Genomic DNA, 27,747 nt, shown 5'->3' on the forward strand with positions numbered 1-27,747 from the left:
AGGTGCAGATAGATGCCACATGGTGAGTTTTCCCAGCCAAAAGGTCAAGATAGATGCCACACAGTGAGTTAACCCAGCTTATTGGTTCAGATGGAAGCCACACAGGGAGACCTCCCAGCTTATAGTTCCAGTTAGAAATCACACAATGCATTATCCAAACTTGTAGCTCAGATAGAAACACTGTGAGTTCTCCCAGCCTATAAGTTCATATTGAAGACAGACTAAGTTCTCTCAGCATACAGGCCTTGATACAGCACAGAGTGAGTTCTCCCAACCTGTAGGTCCAGATAGGAGCCACGCAGCAAGTTCTCCAATCCTACAGATCTAAATAGAAGCCAAACAGTGAGTTCTCTCAGCAGATAGGTAATAATAGAAGCACACAGTGTGTTCTCCTTGGCTATAACTCTAGCTAAAAGCCACAAAGTGAGATTTCCCAAGTTAATGGTACAACTAGAAGCTACACAGTGAGTTTTGCCAGCCAATGGGTCCAGACAGGAAACACAGAGTTTTTTGCAGTGTATAGGTCCAGGCAGGAGTACACAGTGAGTACTCCCAGGCTCTAGGTGCAGATAGGAGTCACAGAGTGACTTTCTCCAGCCTATTGGTCCAGATAAGTGCCAAAAAGGCACAGTACCGCCGCGTGAGAAACAAACCGGCTACTGACCTGGGTTGCGGAACCTTGAATTCACATTATCCTCACCACAACTATCGTTGTTGTCAACTGTTGGACAAATAGATAGATTATCAGAAAACATCAGTGTTTGTTCTCTGTTCGAGCTAAGTGGTATCGAGCCTGCTGATTGGATTTTATTGGTCCAGATAAGTGCCAAAAAGTGAGTTCTGAAATCTTTTGTGAGTCCAGATAGAAGCTGCAAAGTGAGTTCTCCCAAACTCTTGGTTCAGATAGAAGTCACCGAGTCAGTTCTCTCAGCATACAGGTCCAGATAGAAGCACATTGTGAGTTCTCTCAGCCAGTAGGTGCAGATAGGAGCCGCAAAATAAGGTCTTCCAGCCTGTAGGTCGAGATGTAAGAACACAGTAAGTTCTCCCAACCTAAAGAGTGAGTTCTCCCAAGCTGTAGGTCCAGATAGAAGACACACAGGGAGTTCTGCTGCCTATAGGTCCAGATAAAAGCAACACAGTGATGTACTTCAGCCTATAGGAGCAGATAGGACACATAATGAGGTTGCCAAGACTATAGGTCACGATAGAAGCCACACAGTGTGTTCTCCCACTTATAAGTCACAAAAGAAGCCACATAGTGAGTTCTGCCAGCCTATAGGTCAGGATAGGAGCAACACAGAGAGTTCTCCTTGCCTAAAGGTCTAGATAGGAGCCACAGTGAGTTCTCACAGTATAAAGATCCTAACAGAAGCACAAACTGATTTCTTGCAGCCTATACCTGTAGCCAGAAGCCACAGTGTGAGATCTCCCAGGTTATAGGTGGGAATAGAAGATACACAGTAAGTTCTTCCTGTGTATAGACTGAGACAGAAGCCACAAAGTAAGTTCTACCAACCTACAGTTTTAATAGGAGCCACACAGTGGGTTCTCAGAGCCTAGAGGGACAGATGGAAGCATATAATGAGTTCTCCCAGCATACAGGTCCACATAGAAGCACAAAGTGCATTCTCCCAGCCTAAACCACTAGCCAGCAGACACAATGTGAGGTCTCCCAGGTTGGTTGAGATAGAAGCTACACAGTGAAATCCACAAGCTGATAGGTCGAGATAGAAGCCACACAGTGAGTTCTCCCAGCTTACAGAATGAATCAACACAGTGAGTTCTCCCAGCCTGTAAGTTGAGATAGAAGCTACACAGTGAGTTTTCCCAGTCTGTGGGACCAGATAGAAAGCACACATTGAGTTCTCCAAGGCTATAGGTCAAGTCGGAAGCCACACAGTGAGCTGTCACAGCCTACAGGTAAAGATGGAAGCTACATGGTGAGTTTTCTCAGCCAAAAGATCAAGATAGATGACACACAGTGAGTTCATCCAGCTATAGGTTCAGATAGAAGCCACACCAGGAGATCTACCAGCTGATAGGTCTACATAGTAGACACACAAAGATTTCTCCCAGCTTATATATCCAGGCAGAAGCACACAGTTATTTCTCTCAGGCTACAGGTGCAGATAGTAGTCACACAGTGAGTTGCTTCAGCCTATAGGTCCAGTTAGAAGTCACACAATGAGCTATCCAAACTTATAGCTCAGACAGAAGCACACTGAGGTTTTTCAGCCTATAGGTTTAGAAAGAAGACATACAATGAGTTCTCTCAGTGTATAGGCCCTGACAGAAGTACAGAGTGAGTTCTCCCAGCCTATAGGCACAGCTAGGAGTCACACAGTGAGTTCTCCATACCTACAGATCTAAATAGAAACCATAAAGTGAGTTTTGTCAGTAAGTAGGTACTAATAGAAGCACACATGAGTTCTCCTAGGCTATTATTCTAGCCAGAAGCCACAGAATGAGGTCTCCCATCTCCCAGGTTAATAGTACAGCTAGAAGCTGCACAATGTTTTTTTCCCAGCCAAAAGATCCAGATAGGAAACACACAATGAGTTTTCCCAGCATACAGGTCCCAGTAGGAGCACACAGTGAGTACTCCCAGGCTCTCAGTGTAGATAGAAGCCACAGTGTGACTTCCTCCAGACTATAGGTCTAGGTAGATGCTGCATAATGCGTTTTGAAATCCTATGTGGGTCCAGATAGAAACTGCCAAGTGAGTTCTCCAACACTATTGGTCCAGATAGAAGACACCCAGTCAGTTCTCTCAGCATACAGGTCCAGATGAAGCACATAGTGAGTTCTTTCATCCTGTAGGTGCTGACAGGAGCCACAAAGTGAGGTCTTCGAGCCTGTAGGTCCAGATGGAAGAATACAGTGAGTTCTCCCAGCTTAATGTTGCAGAGTGAAGTTACACATGAGTTCCTCAAGCTGTAAGTCCAGATAGAAGCCACACAGTGAGGTCTTCTGCCTGTAGGACCAGATAAAAACACAGTGATGCACTTCAGGCTATAGGGCAAGATAGAGGACACATTGTGAGTTTTCCAACCACCTAGGTCACAATAGAAGCCGCATGGTTCACTTTCCCAGCTTAGAAGTCAAGAAAGAAGGCACGCAGTGAGTTCTGCTAGCCTATAGGTCAAGATAGTAGCCACACAGTGAGTTCTCAAAGCATAAAGGTCTAAATAGAACCACATAGTGAATTCTCCCAGCCTATACCTCCAGCCAGAAGCCACAATGTGAGGTCTCCCAGGTTATAGTTCAAGATAGAAGATACACAATAAGTTCTTTCTGCATATAGGTTGAGGTAGAAGCCACAAAGTAAGTACTCACAACCTATAGGTCCAATAAGAGCCACACAGTGAGTTCTTACAGCTTAAAGGGACAGATAGAAGCATACAGTGAGTTCTCTCAGCTTACAGGTCCACATAGAAGCACAAAGTGCACTCTCCCAGTCTATACCACTAGCCACAAGACACAATGTCAGGTCTCCCATGTTATAGGTCAAGATAGAAGCTATACAGTGAAATTCTCAAGCCTATAAATCGAGATTTAAGTCACAAAGTGAGTTCTCCCAGTGTATAGGTCCTCATAGAAACCACATAGTGAGTTCTTTCAGCCTATAGGTACTGATAGAAACCACAAAGTATCAGCTGAGACAGAAGCCATGCAGTGAGTTCTCCCAGCTAACAGAAGGAATCAACACAGTGAGTTCTCCCAGCTTGTAAGTTGAGATAGAAGCCACTCAGTGAGTTTTCACAGTCTATAGGTGCAGATAAAAGGCACACAGTGAGTTGTCCCAGCCTATAGGTGCAGATATAAGCTACATGATGAGTTCTCTCAGCGAAAAGGTCAAGATAGATGCCAGACAATGAGTTCTCCCAGCTTATAAGTCCAGATAGAGGCCGCACAGAGAGATTTCCCAGCTTAATAGGTCTGGATAGTAGACACACAAGGAGTTCTCCCAGCTTATACATTCAGGCAGAAGCACACAGTTAGTTCTCGCAGACTACAGCTGCAGATAATAGCCACACAGTGAGTTCTCCTAGCCTATATGTCCATTTACAAGTCATACAATGAGTTATCCAAACTTGTAGTTCAGATAGAAGCACACTGAGAGTTTTCCCAGCCTATAGTTTCAGACTGAAGACACACTGTGAATTCTCTCAGCATACAAACCTTGATAAAAGCACCAAATGTGTTCTCCCAACCTATAGGTTTGGATAGGAGCCACACAACCTACAGATCTAAATAGAAGCCAAAAATTGAGTTCTCTCAAAAGATCGGTACTAATAGAAGCACACAGTGTATTCTTCTTAGCTATAACTCTAGCCAGAAGCCACAAACTGAGGTCTCCAAAGTTAATGGTACAGCAAGATGCTGCACAGTGAGTTTTACAAGCCAATAGGTCCAGATAGGAAGCACATAGAGAGTTTTCATGGTGTATGCATCCAAGTAGGAGTACACAGTGAGTACTCCCAGGCTCTAGGTGCTTATAGCAGCCACAACTTTTTCCAGCCTATCAGTCCAAAAAGATGCCACACAGTGAGTTCTGAAATCTTTTGTGGGTCCAGATTGAAGCTGCCAAGTGAGTTCCCCAAAGCTCTTGATCCAGATAGAAGCCACCCAGTCAGTTCTCTCAGCATACAGGTCCAGATGGAAGCACATAATGAGTTATCTCAATCTGTAGGCACAGATCGGAGCCACAAAGTGAGGTCTTAAAGCCTGCACGTCCAGATGGAAGGACACAGTTATCCCAACTTAAAGGTGGAGAATGAAGCAACACAGTGAGTTCTCCCAAGCTGTAGGTCCAGAGAGAAGCCACAGAGAGAGTCCTGCTGCCTATAGGTCCAGATAAAAGCCACACAGTGATGTGCTTCAGCCTATAGGACCAGATAGAAGACACATATTGAGGTTGCCAAGACTATAGGTCATGATAGAAGCCCCACAGTGTACTCTCCATCTTATAAGTCACAAAATAAGCCACACAGTGTGTTCTGCCAGCTTATAGGTCAGGATAGGAGCAACACAGTGAGTTTTCCTTGCCTAGAGGTCTAGATGGGAGCCACACAGTGAATTCTCAATGCATAAAGGTCCTAATAGAAGCACAAAGTGATTTCTTGCAGCCTATACCTCGATCCAGAAGCCACAGTGTGAGGTCTCCCAGGTTATAGGTCAAGATAGAAGATACACAGTAAGTCCTTCCTGCATAAAGGTTGAGACAGAAGCCACAAAGTAAGTTCTCCCAATGTAGTTCCAATAGGAGCCACACAGTGAGTTCTCAGAGCCTAGAGGGACAGATGGAAACATACAGTGAGTTCTCCCAGCATACAGGTCCACATAGAAGCACAAATTGCATTCTCCCAGCCCAAACCACTTACCAGCAGACGCAGTGTCAGGTCTCCCAGGTTGTAGGTTGAGATAGAAGCTACACAGTGAAATGCCCAGGCCTACAGATCAATATAGAAGCCACACAGTGAGTTCTCCTAGTGTATACATCCTGATAGAAGCCACACAATGAGTTCTCCCAACATATAGGTCCAATAGGAACCACGCAGTGAGTTCTCACAGTCTATAGGGACAGATGGAAGCATACAGTGAGTTCTCCCAGCTTACAGGTCTACATAGAGGCACAAACGGCATTCTACCAGCCTAAACCACTAGCCAGCAGATGGAAGCTACACAGTGAAGTCCACAAGCCTACAGGTCGAGATAGAACCCACACAGTGAATTCTCCTAGCATATAGGTCCTGATAGAAGCCAAGCAGTGAGTTCTCCCAACATATGGGTCCAATAGGAGCCACACAGTGAGCTCTTACAGCCTATAGGGACAGATGGAAGCATACAGCAAGTTCTCCCAGCTTACACATTCACATAGAAGCACAAAGTGCATTCTCCCAGCATATACCACTAGCAAGAAAACAAAGTATGAGGTCTATCAGGTTATAGGTCAAGATAGAAGCTACAGAGTGAAATCCGCAAGCCTATAGGTTGAGACAGAAGCCACAGAGTGAGCTCTCCCTGCATATAGGTCCTGATAGAAGCCACACAGTGGGCTTTTTCAGCCTAGAGGTACTGATAGAAACCACACAGTGAGTTTTCCCAGCTTATAGATCAAGACAGAAACCATGGAGTGAGTTCTCCTAGCTTATCAGTCCAGAAAGAATAAACACAATGAGTTCTTCCAGCCTGTAAGTTGAGACAGAAGCCACAAAGTGGGTTTTTGTAGTCTATAGGTCCAGATAGAAGGCACACAGTGTTATCCCAGCCTATATGTCCAGACAGTAGCAACACAGTGAATTGTCCCAGCTATAGGTGCAGGTAGAAACCATGTGGTGAGATTTCCCAGCCAAAAGGTCAAGATAGATGCCACACAGTGAGTTCACCCAGCTTATAGGTTCAGATGGAAGCCACACAGGGATTTCTCCCAGCTTATTAGGTCTGGATAGTAGACACATAAGGAATCCTCTCAGCCTATAGGTTCAGTTAGAAGTCACACAGTGAATTATCCAAACTTGTAGCTCAGACAGAAGCAGACTGTGAATTCTCCCAGCCTATAAGTTCAGATTGAAGACACACTGTAAATTCTCTCAGCATACAGGCCTTGATTGAAGCACAGAGTGACTTATCCCAACCTATAGGTCCAGATAGGAGATGCACAGCAAGTTCTCCAATCCTACAGATCTAAATAGAAACCAAACAGTGAGTTCTCTCAGCAGATAGGTACTGATAGAAGCCCACAGTCTATTCTTCTTGGCTATAACTCTAGCTAGAAGCCACAAAGTGAGGTCTCCCAAGTTAATGGTACAGCTAGAAGCTGCACAGTGAGTTTTACCAGCCAATAGGTCCAGATAGGAAACACACACACAGAGTTTTCACAGTGTATAGGTCCAGGTAGGAGTACATAGTGAGTACTCCCAGGCTCTAGGTGCAGATAGGAGCCACAAAGTGACTTTCTCCAGCCGATTATTCAAGATAGATGTTGCACAGTGAGTTCTGAAATCTTTTGTGGGTCCAGATCGAAGCTGCCAAGTCAGTTCTCCCAAACTCTTGTTCCAGATAGAAGTCACAAAGTTAGCTTCCTCAGCATACAGGTACAGATAGAAGCACATAGTGAGTTCTCTCAACCTATAGGTGCAGATAGGAGCTACAAAATGAGGTCTTCCAGCCTGTAGGTCCAGATGGAAGAACACAGTGAGCTCTCTCAGCTTAAAGGTCCACTTTGAAGCCACACAGTGAGTTCTCCTGCCTATTGGTCCAGATAAAAAACACTCAGTGATTTACCTCAGCCTATAAGACCAGATAGAAGCCACATAGTGAGTTCTATCATCCTATAGGTCATGAAGCCATACAGTGTATTTTCCAAGCTTATAAGTCAAGAAAAAAGCCACACAGGGAATTCTCCCAGCCTATAGGTCAAGATAGGAGCCTCACAGTGAGTCTCCTAGCCTATAGATCCAGATAGGAGCCACACAGTGAGGTCTTTCAGCAGATAGGAAATATTAGAAGTACAAAGTGAGTTCTCCCAGCATAGACCTCTAGCCAGAAGCCACAATGGGAGGTCTCCCAGAATATATATCAAGATGGAAGCTACATAGTGAAATCCTCAAGCCTATAGGTGGAAATAGAAGTCACACAGTGAGTTCTCTCAGTCTTTAGGTCCAGACAGAAGAAATACAGTGAGTTCTCTATCTACTGGTCCAGATAGAAGAAGCACAGTGAATTCTCCCAGCTTATTGCTCTAGATAAAAACACACAATGAGTACTCCCAGCCTAGATGTCCAGATAGGAGCTACACATTGAGTTCTCCCAGCTTATAGGTCCGGATGGAAGCCACACTGAGTTCTACCAGCCTGTAAGTTAAGATAAATGCCACACACTGAGTTCTCCAGCATGTAGACCTAGGCACACTATACACTGAGTTTTCCCAGGCTATAGTTCCAGATAGAAGCCAGCTAGTGAGTTTACCCAGCCTATACATTCAGAGGCCCCAAAGTAAATTATCCCACCTTATAGGTCCAGATAGAAGCCACACAGTGAGTTCTCCCAGTTTATATATCCCAAGAGAAAAATACAGTGAGGTCTAGTAAGTTCTACTAGCTTATAGCTCCAGAAAGAAGCCACACAGTTAGTTCCCCAGTGTATAAGTCCAGATAGAAGTCAGATCATGAATTAGCTTAGCCTACAGGTCTAGATAAAAGTCACACATTGAGTTCTCCCAGCTTCTAGCTCCAGAAAGAAGCCACACAGTGAGTTCTCTGTAGTTATAGTTCCAGATAGCCTATAGATGCAGATATAAGCCATACACTGAGTTCCCCCAGCTTATAGGTCCAGATAGAAGCCACTGAGGGAGATCTTCCAGTCTATAGGTCTGGATAGTAGGCATACTGTATGTTCTTCCAGCTTATACATCCAGGCAGAAACACACAGTTAGTTCTCGCAGGCTACAGGTGCAGATAGGACCTGCACAGTGACTTCCCCCAGCATATAGGTCCAGATAGTACCAACATAGTGAGTTTTATGAACTTATGTGAGTCCAGACAGAAACCACACAATGAGTTTTCTCAGCATATAGGTCCTGATAGAAGCACACAGTGAGTTCTCCAAGCCTATAACTCTAGACAGAAGGCATAAAGTGAGATCTCCCAGCTTATAGGTCAAAATACCAGCCACAAAATGAGTTCTTGCAGTGTACAGGCCCAGATAGAAGCCACACAGTGAGTTCTCCATGCTTATAGGTCCAAATAGAAGCACACAGTGAGTTTTCTCAGCTTATAGCCGCAGATAGAAACCCCACAGTGAGGTCTCCCAGCCTATAAGTCCAGATAGAAGCCACACACACTGAGTTTTCCCAACCAGTATGTCAAGATAGTAGCCACACAATGAGTTATCTCAGCTTATAGGTCCAGATAGAAGAACATAGTCAGTTCCCCCAACTATAAAGTCCAGATAGGAACCACACAGTGAGTTCTTCAAGCCTATAGGCTAGGACAGGAGCAACACAGTGAATTCTTCCAGCCTAGACGTCCTGACAGAAGCCAAAAAGTGAGTTCTCCCAGCCTGTAGGTCCAGATAGAAGCTATACAGTTAATTTTCCTAGCCTATAAGTCCATATAGAAGCCACATAGTGATTGTGCTCAGCCTATAGGTCCAGATAGAAGCCACACAGTGAGATCTCCAAGTCTATAGGTCTAGACAGAAGCCACACAATGAGATCTCCAAGTCTGTAGGTCCATATAGAAACCAGACAGTTTCCCAGACTGTAGGTTCAGTTAGGAGTCACACAGTGATTTTTTTCCAGTCTATAGGATAGATAGAAGCCACACAGTGAGTTCTCCCAGCCTAGAGGTCCAAATAGAAACAACAGAGTGAATTCTCCCAGCTGACAGGTCTAGGTAGAACACACATTGAGTTATCCTAGGCTATAGGAGCAGATAGGAGCCACACAGTGAGTTCTGCTATCTTTTGGCAGTCTAGACAGAAGACATGCGGGGAGTTCTCCCAGCCTGTAGTTCCAGATAGAAGCCATACAATGAATTCTCCCAGCCTATAGGTGCAGAAAGAAGCCAAGTAGTGAGTTCTCCCAGCTTATGGGTTCAACTAGAAGCTCAAAGTGAGTTCTCATATTCTATGGGTCCAGATTGGAGCCAGACAGTGATTTTTCCCAGCATAAAGGTCCAGATAGGAGCTACGCAGTGAGTTCTCCAGCTAATAGGTCCAGATGGAAGCACACACTGAGTTCTTGTTTTCCCATCTTTGAGGTCCAGAAAGAAGCCAAGCAGTAAGTTCTCCCTGCCTATAGGTTCTGATTGGTGTTATACAATTGGTTCTCCATACATGTAGGTCCATATTGAAGCACACAGTGAGTTCTCATAAACTGTAGGTCCAAATCAAAATGCACAGTGTGTTTCCACAGAGTATAGGTCCAGACAGAAGCAACATAGTGAGTTTTGCAATCTTATGTGGGTCCAAATAGAAGCATAGGTGCCAGAAGCTGTTAAAGACCTGGGGGGGGGGGGGTGACAGGGAAACTTAGTGAACTAAAAGGGTAATTTTTTTATAACTGTTTGCTACCACAACATAGGTTCACTTGGAGGATATTTTAAGCTTAGCCATTTCCTTTTTGGTGTTTGAATTAACATTTTATGATTGGTCTTAGCTATCCCCATGGCTGATATTTGTATATTAGCCCAAGTGAGAACAACTGTGATCATACCATAGATAATTTGAGGAGGCCATGTAAAGGATGCAGCATTTAGGAACTTCCTCTATCCATTAGTGGCATGAGGAGAAATCCTGGAGTACATTTTCTATTACCCATCCTTAGATCCAAGTTGCATTTGAATATGGATGGATGAGCTTTGCTTTATTTTTATGGGTAGTCTGTTCCAGAATGGTGGTAGCCTCTGTGATATATATCCATCTCTCCACAACATTCAGTTTAGATACCTGGACTGAGTATTTCTGATGCCATTTGACTCGCTGATGTTCAGTAGGTCCATCTGTATTATGTCAGAGGATACTTTGTATGCCAGACATGTCACCTCTAAGCACTCTGTAGGATACTGAGTATAGTAATAAATCTTTGAGGTGGTCCATGCAAGACCTTTTGTTTAGGACTTGTATCCTTTTATTAAGGTATCTCTGAAGGTATTCCAATTCTTGCATGGGGCTGGACAGATACATGCCAAAGTGGGCATTATACAAAATGATTGACATAATGAGAGCTTTGTAAAGGGGGACAACAACATCTCTAGATCTAGTCGCAATTAATTTGTTTATAAGCTGTGAAATATAGAAAGGCTTTCTTATGACTCTGGGCACATGTTGGTCAAAAGTTAGGTCACTGTACACACAAGTTCCCAAATGCCAAACAATTGGATCAGTTCTCAGAGGGCATTGTCATAATTTTGACACCAGTTATTATTTGGGACAAACCTTCCTGCATGATGGTTAAGTCATTTGGGAATTCAATAACTTCTCCTAGCTTTCAGTCATTTCAAACTTAGCTGGCCAAAGCTCTTTGGTATTTCCTTTTACTTTTGAGATGGGTATGCCAAACAGAAAAAATGTCAGCACCGAACCCTGGGGGACTCCATTGGTGACTGGTCTCTTACCCTGTTTTGATCTCCTGCATCCTGTGAGCCAAGTTGGCAATGCAGCTGGTGATATAAGTGTTTGGTCCTACCTTATTCATCTTTTGTACTACACCTGAGTAGGGGATTGTGTCAAAAGGCTTGGCCAGGTCAAGATAATGTGGTGTGAACTGTTTTACCTTCATCCATTGCTTTGGTAACAAGAGTAAAGCTTAAAATTTGCTCATGATTTTGAGCCTTTTACACTTTCCTCTGGGCTGTTTTCAAACACATTTTAGGGCTATGCATACATGTATGCATTCCTTGATTCACCTTTCTGATTGTATTAAATTATATTCCTTGTATAATACAGCACATTTGTTAGTCTTAAGTTAGAGTGCATTTTACATTTATTGTTTAAACATTTTTCCAGTAGGCAATGAAACAAAAATGCATTAATCAATAATGACAAAACTGCCCTATTCAGAACATTTCCATCATAAAGGTCTACTACCACACACAACTGCATTTTACATTTATTGTTTGAACATTTTTCCAGTAGGCAATGAAGCAAAATGCATGCACCAATAATGACAAAACTGCCCTGTTCAGAACATTTCCATGATAACAGTCTACTTCTACACACAATATATAAATACAGAATCACAGTAATGTAAGCCATAGGCATGTTGCATAGCTTCTTGAACTTATTTTCAATGGGGGGGGGGGGGGGGGGCAAAAGGCCAAAAGGCCAAAAAACAGGGACACATTTTAAACATTGTTTGTATAATTTTGGAAAGTTACTTGCATAAAATATTGTGTTACCACCATACATTTCACTGCAAAGAACACTACTCAGAGCAATATACCACTAAGCTAAACCAGCAGTTTCTTGAAAGACAGGAAGTAAAACTTAAATGCTGTCATATCATTTAGTGAATTCACTTCTCACTTCTCACCATAGCTCTCAACCTTTTAGCACAAAAATACAGAACAAAGCCAATAATGGGGGAATACAGCCCCAAAATAGGGACACATTTCAAATACTGATTTTAAAATCTTAGAAAATTGCTAGAATAAAATGTTTTGTTTTACCACTCCTGAAAACCAGAGGAACAGAATAAAAATTTGATGCATAAATTCACAAGTAATGGTGGCTAGGGACTTTAGGCTCTTTTTTACCTGTACCCAAGGTACATGGTTTGAACCAGAGTACCTCTAGCCACAACTTACAGAGTAAGTTCTCCCAGCCTATAGGCTGAAACAGGATCTGAGCAGTTTGTTTTCCCAGCCTGCAAGTCCAGGGAAAAGCACACAGAGAGTTCTCTCAGCCTATAGGCGCAGATAGAAGCTGCACACTGACTTCTTCCATCTTCTACTTCCAGAAAATAAGCTATATAGTGAGATTTTCCTGGTTATAGGTCCAGATAGAAGCCACATAGTGAGTTCTCCCAGCCTATAGGTCCAGAAAGAAGCCATGCAGTGAAGTTCTCACAGCTATTAGGTCTAGATAGAAGCAACAGTGACTTCTCACAGCCTATAAGCTGAGATAGAAGCTACACAGTGAGTTGCCCCATCCAATAGGTGCAAATAGAAGCAACATGATAACTTCTCCCAGCCTAGGTTAAGATAGATGCCAGACACTGAGTTCATCCAGCTGATAGGTCCAGACAGAAGCCACACAGGGAGATCTCCCAGCCTGTAGGTCTGGATAACAGATACACAGTGCATTCTTCCAGGTTATGCATCCAGGCAGAAGTATGTAGTGAATTGTTGCACACTATAGGTGCAAATAAGAGCCACACAGTGACTCCCCCCAGTGTATAGGTCCAGACAGAAGCAACATAATGAATTTTGCAATCATATGTTGGTCCAGATAAAAGCCACTCAGTGAGTTCTGCCAGCATAAAAGTCCAGATAGAAGCCATTCCGTGAGTTCTCACAGATTATAGGTCTAGATAGAATCCATACAGTGAGTACCTCCAGCCTATAAGTCCAGATAGAAGCTGCAGTGAGTTCTCACAGTCTATAGGTCCAGAAAGGAGAGAAATAGTGATTTATTCTAGCTTATAAGGCCAGTTTGAAGCACAGAGTTAGTTCTCCAAGGCTAAAGGTGCAGATAGGAGGCACACAATGACTTCCCCTGCCTATATGTCCAGATAGAAGCAACACAGTGATTTCTGCAATCTTTTTGGGTCCAGATAGAAATCACACATTGAGTTCTCCCAGCCTGAAGGACCAAACAGAAGCCACTCAGTAAGTTCTCCTAGCCTATAGGTCCAGATAGGAGCCAAACAGTGAATTCTTCCACATAAGGAATGGTTTCTGGCCCAGAAATTGTAGTTATTGCTGCTTTGACAGTTTTTTCATCTCTCTTAACTTCCTGATTTAAAAGCCCACATTTGCACTTGTTTCCCCCCTTTCCTGTAACTAGTCTAGTCCAGATACAGATTTGCTGTATCCAGGACTGTTTGTAAGCTCCTGAGCCCTCCAAGCCTTTCTGTGTTGGAGGGAAGCCTTCTAGCTTATCAGTGGGAGTAGTAAGCACTAGATAGGATATCTACCATATAAGCAGTGGTTTCTGGCCCAGAAATTGTATTTATTGGACAGTTTTCCCATCTCTCTCAACTCTCTGGTTTAAAAGCCGCATTTGCACTTGTTTCCCGCCTTTCTTGTAACTAGTCTAGTCCAGATACAGATTTGCTGTATCCAGGACTGCTTGTAAGCTTCTGACCCCCCAAGCCTTTCTGTGTTGGAGGGAAGCCTTCTAGATTATCAGTGGGAGTGGTAAGCACTAGGTAGCTATCTACCACAAGAGGAGTGGTTTCTGGCCCAGATATTGTGGTTTATTGGCCTTTTGGGCAGTTTCTTCCATCTTTTTCAACTTTCTGGCTTAAAAGCCTGCATTTGCACTTGTTTTCCCCTCTTTCCTGTAACTAGTCTAGTCCAGATACAGATTTGCTGTGTCCAAGACTTTTAGCAAGCTCCTGAGCCCCCAAGACTTTCTGTGTTGGAGGGAAGGCTTCTAGCTTATCAGTGGGAGTAGTAAGCATTAGGTAGCCAATCTACCACAAGAGGAATGGTTCCTGGCCCAGAAATTGTAGTTTATTGACCGTTTGGACAGTTTTTATATCTCTCTCTCTACTTTCCAGTTTAAAAGCTCACATTCGCGGTTGTTTCCTGCCTTTCCTGTAACTAGTCTAGTCCAGATACAGACTTGCTGTATCCAGGACTATTTGTAAGCTTCTGAGCAGTGCCAGAGTTTGCTCTTCAATTTTTCCTTTAGATCTACTAGTTCTCCGCTTCCGCACTTATACTCACTTATTAGTCTTGCACTTTACCAGACTTCTTGTAGCAATTATTGTAGCACACAAAAGTGCTACCAGCACTAAACATTCTACAAGGAAACAGGTCTAGTACTTATCAATGCCAACCCATCCAGGCATGTCTAAATGTCAGTTCCCTTTGCTTTCTCCTATTAACTTGGTGAACTTGGGCTTCCTCAGGCAATGTAATGACTGCCTCATGTACCTTCCAACACTCAGACTTGCGAGAGATGCACTTATATATCCAAATTGTAAGCCACGCACTCTCCAGCCAAGACCAGAATAGCTGGTCAAGAGGAGAAGGTCAACACTTGCACCACACCACATGGAACACATAGCCCTCCAGAACACACACCAGCACTGCCTTCACATAAAAACAAAAAAACACACACCCACCTTCACGGAGGCTCTCAATAAAAATCTATCCAAGCAGCAGAGACCTCCAAGGCAGAAATGCACTCGACCACCAGAACACAACACTAATCATGAGATACATAACTCTCCTAAACAGTGTGCCACTCAACCAAAGCCCCTAAGGCAAAACAGCATGCCCAACACACTAGTCATAGGTGACTCGATAGTAAGACACACTGATGTCACACTCACTAGGTTGAATTAGGAGAAAATAACAGTCAGCTGACTGTCAGACACCAGGATCTGCCACATAATGCACACATTCAGGTCCGCAACAACAGGTACAGATATGACGGTCATTGTATATGTGGGTGTGAATGACCTGAGACGTACCTCCCTGGACTACATGAAAAGAGACATGGAGGAGCTCTCGGATTATGTAGTCCAGGCAGGTATGACCCTAACCCTGAGCAGCACTCTACTATCACCCAGAATGATACCACAGTACGAGCAGAAAATGATTGATTTCAACAATTGGCTAAGTTTCTGGTGTCATTCTAAGGGATCCCAGTATCTGTCTGCCTGGGATGACATGATTGACAGACCTCGATACTTTGCCAGAGATGGCCTGCATCTGTCACCTCTGAGCTTCCAGATACTGGCCAAGGCTCTTGTGGCCCCTATAGTGCCTTTTTTAGGCAGTATACCAAAGACCAAATTAGCACCATAACAGCTACAAACAAATGCAATCTGAGGGTCATGCTGCTCAATGCTAGAAGTCTAAATCTCAAAATGCACTTGCTCGAAGCACTCCTTAAAATGGAGAACATCGACATTTGTGCTGTAACAGAGACCTGGTTCAAGGCAGCAGAAAGCACCCCTACACAATTAGGCTATACCTCATTCCACATCTTTCAGCCACAGAACTTGGACCGAAGCTACAAAGGCTGTGGTGTTTCCATATTCATAAAGGATGCACACACCTCTAGACTGGTAGCCCAGCATAATGCATCAGAGATACTTCAGGTGCAGCTAACATTGGGTAAGACAGCGATTCAGGTCATAGCCTGCTATATGTCCCCAACCATGTCCCAAGACTCGCACTCCATGTTCCTAAGCACCCTGGAGAATATTAGGGTCCAACCTAACACTCTGTTACTAGGCGACTTCAACTACCCCTCCATTAACTGGGAAAACTACTCATGTACCAATACACCTGCCCAGCTGTTCCTGGAGTTCATTAATTCCAATGCCTTGGACCAGATCGTTCTTATCCCTACTAGAGGTAGCAACATCCTTGACCTGGTCATTACTAACATGGGCGATCATTGCTCTACACCAATAGTCAGCTCCTCCCTGGTTAGATCCAACTACAAACTAATCAAATTGGAAATCCACATCCTTCTCACCACCCCTGCAAAGGTAACCACCATGAAAAACTTCTCCAAAGCTAACTTTGGGTTCCTAAAAACAGAAGTGGCTAACGTCAAGGCACCCATGCAAATGGAGAATAGTTGTGTGACTGCAGAAACATACACCAATGCACTGTACGAACATATACACAAATACATGGATCTTGTCATACCCAATAAAACCAAGGCGCTCTCCTCCAAAAAAGGAAGCCAATCTGGTAATCCCCTGCCATAAACAAATTCTGCAATGGAAGGAGGAAACTGATGTGGAATAAGGGGAAGTCCCAAGACTGGAAAAACTCCCTTATCAGCCTCAACAAAAAATTGAGATCCCTCATCAAATCGTCTAAAGCTAGCTATGAAAACTGTTAAATAAAAACAAAGATAACAACACAGGAGGCTCAGATGCAAAAGTTTACTAGTGTACACCAGGAGGCAAAAAACGTGCAAGCACAGAATTTTGTCTGACATGATACAGGAAGTACACAAGTCTTATAGTTTCTATTTTCTAGTTTGTGCCCACCTTTCTGACTTGGTTAGTCACAGTGCACCTACATCACTATGGTTCACAACATCCTATTCATAAAGATTGCTGATGTTACATATTCTAAAAAAGTTTTCCCTTGGGAATAATATAGCCTTGCAAAGCACCTGGTCAGTTATAATTCTTTCTGTAAATGTTACTCCTTCAAGGTTTCAGGCCTGCTAGAATACAATAGTTGGTTCAGTCTTGTAATACCCTTCTTTGTTCTTCTTGCAACATTCTTCCAACAGCTGCGTCTTATCTCGATAACATTTACAAGGCCAATTGTCCCAAAGGAAGGAGAAGAAGATTTTCAATGCTTTATACATTTAATTTCCTGACCCAGCAGATAATCATTAGTGAAAAACATAAGCTTGCTGAGCTGGCTACTGCCAGGGTCAGAGTTCAAATACACTGCAGTTCCAAAGCTTCAAGCAGTTACATGTAAAATCATTCTTATTGCCATAATAGAATAAAATGCATTATACACTATTTGCTTTTTAACTAGCACTTTATATATGCTCAAATACATATTTTTCTAACATTTTCCTCCCTTTTAATACTTTTATTCTATTCTGAAATATAAACAGTGTCATTTTGTCCCCTAGCCTTCTCCTTTAAGGACTTTCAACCAGGTAAGTCATTTAGTTTATACTTCGGAAAGAATTTCATCTGAAATTAATTTTTCTAACTCAATGTCTTGGTACAAAGTTTCAGTTGCAGATATATCGATAAAATCTTTGATTAATCTTTTCATGCAGGGAATCCCACAACAGACACATGCTCCTAATAGGAGCAGACCCACACAAATAGCAATCAAGATGTTCATTAGGATAGAACCCCACCCACCAAACAGATTCTGGAAAAAGTTCATCAGTGGGTTTGGGCCTGGTTCAGTCATGGCCAATACCTGCTGTATTACCTCTAGGTGGTCATTAATTTCATGTCGATTGTCTGGTATAAATGCACAGCATTCTTCTTTGATAAGCGCACATGTACCACCTCTCACCGCCAGGGTGAAGTCAAGAGCCATTCGATTTTGTAGCACAACAGTTCTCATTGCATTCAGTTCATCAGTCACTAGTTCGAGAACAGAAAATGTTGCATTACTCATTACTTCGAGAAGTTTCGACAGTTTTCTCAACTCCCAGATCGATTTGACTGCTCCATATGCTGGAAGTATTCCAGCCCAGGATATTACACTGTCACTCAAGTCCATATGAGTCAATTTTTCTTTATTCTTTACGGAATTATGGTCTTTCCAACCAGCTTCGATTTGTCCCACTGGATTTACAGGTTTTCCAATTGGACCTTCAGGTTTCTGGGCTATATCTCTCACATTTCGTATCTTACCCAGAGGTAATTCTGCAGTATGTCTTATGGCCGGAACCAGATAACCCAAAAAACAACTGCCGGACCAATTCTCAGGTAGCCATTTGTATGCCTTTTTCCCACAAACAAAATAACAGTTTTCTACTTTAGTACTGATGCGGGTTAATTCTGAATGAATCATTTTCTTGTCTATAATAGACAGTTGTTTATGTAAAACAGGATTTCTTTGCACATCACTTAATGTTGTTTTCATTAAACTCAAATATGAATCATAATTCGTATTACAAACAGTGCCTCTATCTTTAACTTTAATTTAACATTTATAAGATATGGTTATATTACAGTTACTCCAACCCACTTGAAGTGTATCATTCTTATAAAAACATACAATTCAATTTTGTCTTGTGATCTTACAGATCTTTTATCAAAAAGCAAGTTCTCCCAAGTCTCATTTATCCCCAAGGGGACAGCGGACATTAACAGTCCTCCATATGCTGTTGGTATATCAGTACAAATCCAGCAATTTGAAATGTTCATAGTCTCTACATATACACGCTTCATAGCTAGGTATGTGTTAAAGTTCGGATGCCAGTCTATAGACAGTTCATCACGTCTCTCCACTTTCACTTGTGTGGTTATATGTAGGAAAAACCACAACAAAAGGAAGGTCATCACAATCATAGTCAATAAATGCATAGTCAACAAGATGATTAAACAACATCTTTGGGGTTGATCTGTATTTTTACTCTTTTTATTTTTGGCCATCCTGCCTTTGTTGTGTATCAGTCCCAAAATGTTTATCAAGTTGAAAATTCTTTACCGGTTTACAGTGCGTCAGATGGACCCAGGACGTCCTCTCAGCAACTTTGACTGCAGTAGGCGTTGCCAACAGTACCTAGTACGGTCCTTCCCACTTTGGACTCGCCTAATTCTTCCTCTTTGCAACCTTCAGCCACACCCAGGTCCCCAGAGTCAGCACTGCTTCTAGCGGTCTGGTCTGTCTTTTATCTGAAAAAGAGTTCAACTGCAAAACAGTTTTATTTGTTAACAGTTTTCTCATGTAGCTAGCTAATGAGCTGTCAGCCTGTAGTTCTGTAGGCATGAGAGCTTTCCACTGCGGCACATAACATGCCCTTCCAAATATCATTTCAAAGGGAGTCAAACCCTTTACATTTGGAACTGTTCTCATGCTCAGCAGTGCCAAAGGCAGACAGCAAATCCAGTTTTTCTGTGTCTCACTCACTAGCTTCCTCAATTTGTTTTTTAGAATTCCATTGTACCTTTCCACCAGTCCTGCAGACTGTGGCTGGTAAGCACAATGATTCTTTAAGGAGATTCCAAAGAATCTCCCAAGATGGTGAATCATCTGATTAACAAAATGTGTCCCATTGTCACTATAAATCCTTTCCGGTATGCCGAATCTAGGAATTATTTCTTTTACTAGGGCTTTTGCCACGGTTGCTGCATCCAGATTTTTAGTTGGAAAAGCTTCTACCCATTTGGAAAACATATCTATAATTACTAAACAGTATTTTTTCCCTTCACATTTATTCAACTCTATGAAATCCATACAAATAGTGTGGAACGGATATGGTGGTGTAGGAAAACTTCCTTGCTTGGGTTTGAATGCCCCTTGTCCATGATGTTTGTTACAAGTATGGCATGCTGCACAAAATTATTTTGTATAATTTATGAATCCGTATATTTGGAATATTCGATTTACTAACTGTGCCATCCCCCCTGTTGAGACATGGCACTGCCCATGGTTCAACAAAGCTGCATATCTAAATAAATTAGATGGTAATATTGTTTTTTTCTCTTTGGAGACATACAGTCCATTTTCGAGGATTGCACCTCGTTTCTCCCATTTTTGTTTCTCTGCTTTTGTAGTTAATGTCTGCATTGTTTTTAGCATTTCTAGATCTAAAATCTCAGAGGGTTGTAATTCCTCGGTTAAAAGAAGAGTTTCTGAGTCTGAGGCTGCTTGCTTTGTAGCTGCATCAGCTTTTGCATTTCCTTTTGAAATTCTATCCTGTTGTTTTGTATGAGCTAAACATTTACAAATAGCTACTTTAGTAGGTAACTGAATAGAATCTAATAGGTTCAAAATAAGTTGCGCATGATTAATCGGTTTGCCATTAGATGTTATGATTCCCCTATTTTTCCATTGTTGCGCAAAAACATGCACTGTAGAGAAAGCATACTGACTGTCAGTATATATGTTCACACATTTATCTTTCGCTAGAGTGCAAGCCCGTGTTAAGGCTATCAATTCTGCTGCTTGAGCAGATAGGTTATGCTGTAAAGGTTGGGCTTCTAAGATCTCTGTATCTGTAACCACTGCATACCCCACTAGATTTTTTCCTGTAGGACCCCTTCTGCACGAGCCATCCACGTAAAATGTCACCTCGGCATCATCCAAGGGTATATCAGTGAGATCTTGTCTGGGCAAAGTTGTTTGCTCAATTTCTTGCAGGCAGCTGTGCGGTGTGCCATCCACAGAGGTTGGAAGTAACGTTGACGGGTTTAATGTTGTACAACGTTCAATTACCATATGAGGTTGGCTCAGCAGTATGGTCATACATGAAAGATGTCTAGCAGGAGATAGATATGCTATTTTTTCTTGCAGTAAGATTATCGTGACTGCATGAGGCACTATCAATGTGAGAGGGTGGAATAACACCACTGAGGCTGAAGCCTGTACTGCCATTGCAGCTGCGACCACTACTTGTACACAGTGAGGCAACGACCATGCCACTGGGTCTAACTGCGATGAATAGTAAGCTATGGGGCGTTGCTTATCCCCATGCTGTTGCATCAGAACTGACGTCATATATCCCTGTTTACAATCTACGGTCTGAAAGAATCTTTTGTGGTAATTCGGAAGTCCTAAAACTAATGAAGAAGCTATCAATTGTTTTAGTCTGCAGAAAGCTGTTTCTTCTTCGGGTGTCCATTGTAATATATCTTGTGCTGCCATTGGTGTTTTATATATTAAATCAGCCAGTGGAGCAGATTCTAAGGCATAGTTTGATATCCAGCTTCGACAAAAATTAGTTGTTCCCAAGAAGGACATCATTTCCTTCTTGGTTGCTGGTTTAGGTGCTTGTAAAATTGCTGTTTTTCTGTCTTCGTCTAATATTCTACCTTCATTGGATATTACATATCCTAGGTATCTGACCTGTTTTTTCCAAAGTTGTAACTTACTTTTGTTTACTTTATGTCCCTGTGTTGCTAAAAATTTCAATAACGCTATCGTATCCTCCCTGCATTGATGCTGGGTGGGGGCTGCTAGCAAAATGTCATCTACATAAAGTAGAATCTGACTACCTCCTGGTGGGGTAAACCCTGCCAGGTTGCTTGCCATTTCTTGTGCAAATATCGTTGGACTTTCACAATATCCCTGTGGTAGCCGAGTATAGGTATATCTTTTACCCTGAAATGTAAATGCAAACCAATACTGGCTATCAGGATGTATAGGTATTGAAAAGAAAGAATTGCTTATGTCTACTACAGTAAAATATTTTTGTTGCAGCTTTAAATCGTTCAACAAGGTGTGTGGGTCTGGCACTGTAGGTGCTCTAGGTATTATTGCATTGTTTACAGCTTGTAAATCCTGTACCATCCGCCATTCCCCGTTTGCTTTTTTAACAGGAAATAGAGGGGTATTACATGGTGAATCAAGAGATTCTACCAGTACTCCTTCCTTGAGTAATGCTGCTATTATAGGCTTGATTCCTTGCTCCGCATCTTTCCTCAAGGGGTATTGTCTTTTTTGTGGTCTAAATGCTGTTTTTGGTGTAATAGTAACTGGTCCTACTGTTCGAATAAGTCCTACATCTGATTTGCCTGTTGACCAAATAATCTCTGGTATATCACACAAGGCTTTTTCTTCTTCTTCTAATAAGAACGCTAATCAGCTGTCTTCACTAGTTTGTAAGTGTACAGCTGGATGTGTCTGTGTTAACCAGTTCAATTTCTGTTTTTTGTATTCCCTGCTCTGATAATTCTAAATCAGCTTCTTTTTCCCACCTTGTTACTTTTTCTCCTAAGTCTGCCCATTTCATATTCTTATTTTTCGTTAAGCTGACATGCGGTAGTCGATTAGATTTGTACAGTGTCATGAATTCCTGAGGTAATGAACAGCTTACCACACTGTTTCCCTCAGTATCCCAATACAAGGTTCGTAATACTAATCTGTTAGCAGGATTTTTGAATAATTCTTGCTCATATTCTTTATCAGGTCCTGGCATGCTACAGTAGTATAGAGTACAATGTAACAAATGCTGTTGGTCAGTGTCAAGGGAGGGGGTCTTACTGATGGCTACGTTCATCAGTTCCTCGGTTACTGCCCCTGGACCAGTCGTAACTAGGTCCTGGCTGTACCAGTAAAAAGTCTCACCCTCCGGTCGCACCACGAAAGTATCCATTTGTCTTTGTGCCTCCATACCCTGCATAGTGGGAACTACCGCTATGCCAAATATCTGCATAAGATCTCTTCCCAGTAGATTTACTGGACATTTTGCAGAAACTATGATTTTACTTTTCTGAGTCATACCTGAAACAGGGTCAGTTATTGCTATATCATGGGAGAGTGGCTCGCCATATAGCTGTCCGTTTGCTGCTTTTACTAATATATAATCAGGTGATTCGGAATATTCTGGTAACTTGGAGGGGTGTATCAAAGTCCGTGATGCTCCTGAGTCACACAGGAATTTTACTTCCTCCCTCCACCAGAAGTGTGACTTCCGGTTTTGTGTCTGCCAGATAGAGCTCCAAGCTCAGTAATGCCAAATCTAGAATTTCACTTTCTTCATCCTCTATATCTACTTGCACTTCCTCTATTCCTTCTACTACATTTACATTTGTCCTTTGTTTGTTAGCCTTTCCTGATGATTTCTGACTTTCATCACTATCATATAGTCAGTCCTCATCATCCTTGCTTTCTGTAGTCACCTTTTTATTTAGCCTACAATCCCTCGCTAAATGTCCTTTCTTTCCGCACTTAAAGCACTCACCTTTCTTTTTTCTCTCTTCAAAATCTTCTGACCGTTTGTCAGATTGTCTGTTTCCCTGGGCATTTTTCTTACCCTTTTTACCGGACTGTACTACAAAAACCTCAGCTCCGTCTTCAGCAGTGAAGACTGTTGTCTTCTTTTTCTTTTTACTATTAAAGTGTCTTTCAGCATGTCTAGCATATTCAAGTAAGGCTTGTAGCCTACTTGTTCGATGATCTATCATATGCTTCGTAATGAAGCTACTGATAGGTGCAATGCAACCTTTTAAAAACGCATTTTTCAGTTGCTGTTCATACGAGGTATCATGTGTTTGATTTTCAGGAATAGCCATACCACTATGGTTATTGAAACATTCCAATAATCTACCATAATACCCATCTACAGTTTCATTCTCTTGTTGTATGCATTGGTTAATGCAAGTCCAATCTGCTCTAGGTTTCCATTTTTCGGAAATTCGGTCTGTAAGACCTTTTACTCTGTTGTCTAGTTCTGCGTCACTATGTGGGAGTGGTTTAAGCTCTGCATTACGAGGATTCCAGGTGCCACAAATCATGTACCAGTCTGGACCCACAATTTGTCTAACTACCTTTTCTACTTCTTCCCCATTCAAGTGGTAACTTAGTCTCATACCTTGTAAATCTTGTAAAAACTTTGTGTAATTAACTTTTGGATGGGGGATTCCCTCTGTAGCTTTCCGAATATCTTCCGGTGTCCATGGTCTGTATACTAGAAGAGTTGGGTCCTGCCCTTCCTGTCCTGCCTGAGGATTTGGTACCTCGATTAGTGGACAGATTTCTTCTTCATCTTCCTCTAGTGTGCTTTTCCCTACTTGATACAAGTCTGTGTCCCCAAGTGTTTTACGTGTCTGGGACCTAGTTTCAATAGGATCTCTAACAAATGGTTTTAGTGTTCTTGTGACATCAGGATAACGTGGAGGTGGACCAGCTTGTCCACCTGCTTTATACCCTGAAAAAGGCATCGGAGGGGGCGGGGGAGGAGGAGCCGTTGCTATTACTATATTATTATCCTCTTTATCTAAAAATAACGTCTTAGCATTTTTGGTTTTCTGTTCCCTTCGGTTTACTTCCTCAATCCACCTGTGTGCCTGAGGAATGCCTAATCGTTGTTGTTTTTTTGCCTGACCTTCTGCGTCAGATTTAAGTTGTTTTAAGAGTTTAACTAATGAAATTTTATCCAATTTACCATCGAATCCGTATTTATTAACCCATTTTGTATAATACCTAACATTATCAGCCCATTGTAATTGCATATATTTTGCGTCTTCAGTTAGGGCCGGATCTCGCGATGTTTTAGTGCACTGATTTCCCATACTAAAAGAAAATGTTACGTAACCCTTTTCACCACGTGGTATTTCAGTTCCTTACACAGTTTATCTAGAATAACTGCCTACCTTATTCTGTTTCCCTGATCTCTGACAAAATATACAGTAATTTCCTTTTGTCCCTGATCTGTATAACAAATCTCTGACAATGACATTTACTGTAACCTAGTCCCTGATCTAAAACAGAAAAAAGGCAAATATCTTCCTACCTGAGCCTCCTGAGTCGACCAGTTCGAGACCGCTCTTCGGCCGCAGATCAGAAAGTGGCCAGCCTCTCAAAACGACAATTCAGTCGGAGGTCTTTTATATTTCAAGAAGAACCGTTTCGGTAGCTTCTCCTGCGCAGTGTTCGACCACCGGTACACTCTGATCTGTAGCTGTCCGAGGGTTTCCGATTCAAGAAGGACCAAACTGTTAAATAAAAACAAAGATAACAACACAGGAGGCTCAGATGCAAAAGTTTACTAGTGTACACCAGGAGGCAAAAAACATACAAGTACAGAATTTTGTCTGACATGATACAGGAAGTACACAATTCTTATAGTTTCTATTTTCTAGTTTGTGCCCATCTTTCTGACGTGGTTAGTCACAGGGCACCTACATCACTATGGTTCACAACATCCTATTCATAAAGATTGCTGATGTTACATATTCTAAAATAGTTTTCCCTTGGGAATAATATAGCCTTGCAAAGCACCTGGTCAGTTATAATGTCTTTCGGTAAATGTTACTCCTTCAAGGTTTCAGGCCTGCTAGAATACAATAGTTGGTTCAGTCTTGTAATACACTTCTTTGTTCTTCTTGCAACATTCTTCCAACAGCTGCGTCTTATCTCAATAACATTTACAAGGCCAATTGTCCCAAAGGAAGGAGAAGAAGATTTTCAATGCTTTATACATTTAATTTCCTGACCCAGCAGATAATCATTAGTGAAAAACATAAGCTTGCTGAGCTGGCTACTGCCAGGTTCAGTGTTCAAATACACTGCAGTTCCAAAGCTTCAAGCAGTTACATGTAAAATCATTCTTATTGCCATAATAGAATAAAATGCATTATACACTATTTGCTTTTTAACTAGCACTTTATATATGCTCAAATACATATTTTTCTAACAAAAACAGAATTTAAGCAGATAGTAAAGACAACCACAAGGCCTTCTATAGTTACATAAAGAATCTCCACGGCAATACCCAGATTTGCTCTGAGCTACTGCACAATGGTACCTCCTATACCAAGCCAACAGATATTGCCAGTTTACCGGCCGACAGATTCAGTGCCAACTTTACCTCCCCCCAAAGACCAATCACAATACCAGTAGATTGCCAGGCACCCAGTATTACTGCTGCACAGGTTAAAACAGCACTGTCCAAGGCCAAGTATACAGCTTCTATGGGACCAGACAATATCCCTGGTTGTATTCTACATGAACTACAAAGTGAACTGTTACTTCGCCTGTGTGCCCTGTTCAATCACAGCCTCTCCTTAGACTTTGTCCCTACCAAATGGTGGACTGCTACAGTCATCCCTCTCCACAAAGGAGGAGTGACTACAGACCCTGGGGACTATCGACTCATTAGCCTGATGAGTCTGGCATGCAAAGCTATGGAACGCATCATTATGGACCTAATAAACAATGATACAGGGAATTTCCAAACTCTGGATCCCACACTGTTTGGTTTTGTGAAGGGTAGATCATGCCTGCTCAACTTGGTTGAATTCTTTGAGTCAGTCACCAGAGTTGTGGATGAAGGCAAGGTGGTTCATACAGTCTACCTTGATCTGGCCAAGGCTTTTGATACCATTCCCCACTCAGGAATCATAGAAAAACTCACTAAGCTTGGCATCAACCCCTATATCACTAGGTGAGTTGCAAACTGACTCACAGATAGAACCCATAGTCTGAAAGTAGCTGACTCCAAGTCAGACTGCCGACTAGTCATGAATGAAGTCCCACAGGGTCCGGTCCTGGGTCCTCTCCTGTTTGGTATCTACTTCTCTGAAGTCTAGGCCAACACGAAGGGACTCTGGCTGACAAAGTTCACAGATGATTGCAAGTTGGGAGCTATTATTAACTCCACAAGTGATGTTGACATCCTACAGAATGGCCTCACTGAGACCGACTGGTGTTAGAAATATGGCCTTAAGCTCAATGCCAAAAAATGTGTTGTCATTCCCTTTGGGAAAACCCGGTTCCCATGAATTACCACATTGGTGGTAGTTGACTGAACACAGAAGACATTATAAGGGATCTGGGAACACAGGTTGACAGCAACCTCACTTTTGATCACCACATTGCCACTGCGGTCAGAAACTCCTTCTATGTGGCACATCTCATTACTAAGGGTTTTGCATCCAGGAAGAAAGAGGTCATTGTCTCCCTCTACTCTTCCCTCATTAGGCCAGTCATTGAGTACAATGCCTCATTTGGCATGTGCCTCACTAGACACCTGCAACAACTGGAGAGGCCACAAAGGTACCTCACGAAGAGGATCCTGGGCCTCAAAAAACTCCAACTATTCTCTGTATCATATTGCCTACTTAGAGGTGATCTCTGCTTGAATTACAAAGCCATGTCTGACCCAGCTCTGTTAGAAATGCTACATCTAGAGAAATCTCAATCTCTCCACACCACATGCTTCAGAGACCTCAACCTCATTATCACAATTAACAGAACATGATGGAGGGACAGGTTCATAACCCAGAGACTGCCCATGCTATGGAACAGACTTCCCATACATGTCAAGCAGAGCACCTCGCTGACCCTCTTCAAGAGAAATCTTGATGAGTGGATGGGAAACAGAAAATTCACCCCGGGGATAACTTCAGTAGCTCTGCTCGACAGAGGCACTGGGAACTAAGGTTGAGTGGCACTATACCAGGGTAATCCTGTGACTAGGCTTGTAAAGGCCCCAGGACCATTAGCCTAGTACACACCTATGAACCTCCACACCTAAGAACCTATAAGTCCAGATAGCAGCCACAAAGTGAGTTTTCACAGTCTATAGGTCCTGATAGAAGCCACATAGTGAGTTCTCCTAGTTTATAGGTCTATGTAGAAGCACATAGTGAGTTCCCTCAGCCTATAGGTCCAGATAGAAACCACAGACTGAATAATCAAAAGCATGCTCTCCAAACTAAAAACTCATCAACAGCAGCCGACCTACTCCCTAGCTTTCTTGAAACTCACAGCAGATGCTATTGCTATCCCAATCTCCACTCTCATAAACAGATCAATTGTTGAAAACTATGTGCCCAAACTCTGGAAAATATCCTATGTCACAACCATACATAAAGGCAGGACCTCCACTGAACTTAATAATTACAGACCCATTGCTTTACTCTCCCCATTGGCCAAAATC

Source organism: Protopterus annectens, chromosome 4.part1 (genome assembly GCF_019279795.1).
Source record: "Protopterus annectens isolate FY-2018-M chromosome 4.part1, PAN1.0, whole genome shotgun sequence".
NCBI lineage: Eukaryota > Metazoa > Chordata > Ceratodontiformes > Protopteridae > Protopterus > Protopterus annectens.